This window comes from Chenopodium quinoa, unplaced genomic scaffold (genome assembly GCF_001683475.1).
Source record: "Chenopodium quinoa cultivar QQ74 unplaced genomic scaffold, ASM168347v1, whole genome shotgun sequence".
Classification (NCBI taxonomy): Eukaryota; Viridiplantae; Streptophyta; class Magnoliopsida; order Caryophyllales; family Amaranthaceae; genus Chenopodium; species Chenopodium quinoa.
Window position 1 is genome coordinate 153,446 of NW_018742730.1, and position 2,382 is coordinate 155,827.

At 31.4% G+C, this 2,382-nt stretch overlaps 1 long non-coding RNA gene across 1 annotated transcript; it reads right to left on the minus strand.

Moving 5' to 3' along the window:
- Positions 1-320: 320 nt before the first annotated feature.
- On the minus strand, positions 321-1,476 carry LOC110723370. The gene is made up of 2 exons (XR_002511713.1): positions 991-1,476; positions 321-533 (listed from the first exon to the last, which is right to left on the minus strand). It is a non-coding gene; the product is annotated as an uncharacterized LOC110723370 (long non-coding RNA).
- Between the last annotated feature and the right edge of the window lie 906 nt (positions 1,477-2,382).

Here is a 2,382-nt window from a genome sequence, read left to right on the forward strand (position 1 = left end):
AAGAGACCCATTCGTTAGAGGGGTCTGTTTTTGAGGACAAAGAGACCTGTGGTAAGTGATAGCAGGTATGTTATATATGTTACGAAATTAATAATTTAGAAAAAAAACAATCCTGTTATTTGAGACAAGGGGTCTGTTTGGTGGTATCAAACAGACCTAGTATGTCAAATAACGGGTCTCTTTATTCTCCAACTTTTTAAAAAAAAAAAATTTGCTTTTTATTTGTTGTGGTTCGGCAGGTTCACATTTGAATTTTGAAAATTTTGTTTGTATGCATAAAAATTGGCGAATAAATCAGATATGTAAACTGTAAGTTACAATTTAAGACCACAGAAATTAGCAATAGAATGAATAGATTAAAGTATAATTGATGTGATACAAAAAAAATTATCCAACATAAAATTGCAACTGAAAAAAGAAAAAAAAATTGAATTTTACTGAAATTTACAATTATAGTTACATCAATAAAGACTTGAATACTCCATCTTCATCTCCTTTTGATTGAGCATTTCTTGTGACGAAATCACGCAAATCTGACAAAAAAAAATTAAAAAAAGAGAAATTGCTCTTAATGAAATTATATAAAAGCTATAGTACTCATATAATTATATTAGTGATCCAACAAAAATAAGAAAAATAAAAAAGCTAATTAATTATGTAACATTTATTCATTGAGATAACACTACACTACAACCAAAACTCTATTATACTTATAAACAACATATACCCATTAGCATAATAAGACAATGTAGAATAACACCTGCAACTACGCATTGTTAAAGTGAATGAACTACCCGCAACATCATCTCGGCCGAACCTCCATTAATCAACCAATTTTCAAAAACTACCCAAAGGCGAGATCCGAAAAGGGGACTTCAGCCAAAACGAAAATGGGTAGTTGTAATTAAGAATTCTACTAGAAAAATTATTTGAAAACACATTCAATAATAATAATAAAAATAAAAAAATACCAATCTATAGATCGATTACCTCAATTTTGATAGGAATTCCGCTTATCATTTAAGAGAACAATTCTTCCTAATTTCCAGATCTATTAGCATAAGAGGTTGAACTTATTTCTGCCATTGAAAAACTGAAGTATACGTTGAATAGGGTTCAATATTGGGAAAAGTTGAATGCGATTGATGATGGTTTATGTTGTTTATTTTTCCACATCTCCCGTTAACTAGATGATTTCTTGAACTTCAGAAAAATGTAAGGATGAAAAGTAAGTAAATTGAGGGGAGAGAAAGAGCCCCTATTTACCATTGCAATGTTTTGATTCAATGGAGAAGGGAAGAGCAAGTGACGGCAGATTGAGAGGATGAGGGATTTATTTTGGGGTTAGGCTTGGTTTGGGTGGAGGTTTTTAAGATCAGAGGGGAGAATAGGTGAATGACTTGATAAGGGATATATTAATATAAAAAAAAAAAAGTACGGGATAAAAAGGTCGGGGAAGCAAGGGTAAGACCCTCAAAAGTAGAGAACGGGTCTTATCTCTTCTTCTTTTTTCCCTAATACACATAAGAGACCCGTTATAATTAATATTGGATCTCTTATATCAAACAGATCCGTTAATTAAATAACTGGTCTTTAATTGGGGATCATTTTTCCAAGTTTTGTAATAGTTAAAGTTTTAGCCCTAACATGATACTAACATGCTATTAAGAAAGACAATAGGAATCATCATAGAAATCATAATTGATATAATTAAGAAACTTACTTTTACCCTAAACATCATACTAAGAAAAGCATCCTAACATGATACTAGGAATCAAAATAACAACCTAAACATGATTTCTATAAAAATATCAATTAAACAATTAAAGCACTTACTTGGATGTCTCATATCTCTTTCTAATAACAAATACACACGTTAGTAACTTCAAGGAAAATAATAATCAAGAATTAAATTAAAGATTAAGAAAGTTTAGACTAGATTTGGGACCAAACCCTCAGAAATATCAAACTTTTCACGTCTAGGGCGAAGGCAACTTCGAATTATGCTAAGTGTGTCTAGTGCTAATGTATGAGGAATTGTGTTTGTAAAAGGGTAGTTTAGAAAGAGAGAGAGAATCAAGAAATTCTTAATGAGAGTTGGTGATTGTTGATGAGAATTGATGAAAATTGTTTATGATTGTTGGTGATTCAAAACAGAATTTTAGGAGGCTATTTATAGAGAAAATCAGCCGGACATGATAAAAAACGAATCAGAGTTTTGAAAAGAATAAAACACAACTGTAGCATCAAACATGCGCCTGTTGCCAGACGCCAGGGCTGTCGCTAGACGCTGCAATCAGTTTTCCACGCGTTTTCTTATTTTGATAAAATTTAAGCGTACGAGAGGGCAAAACTGTAATTTCCTTAAAAACACTTCTTTTA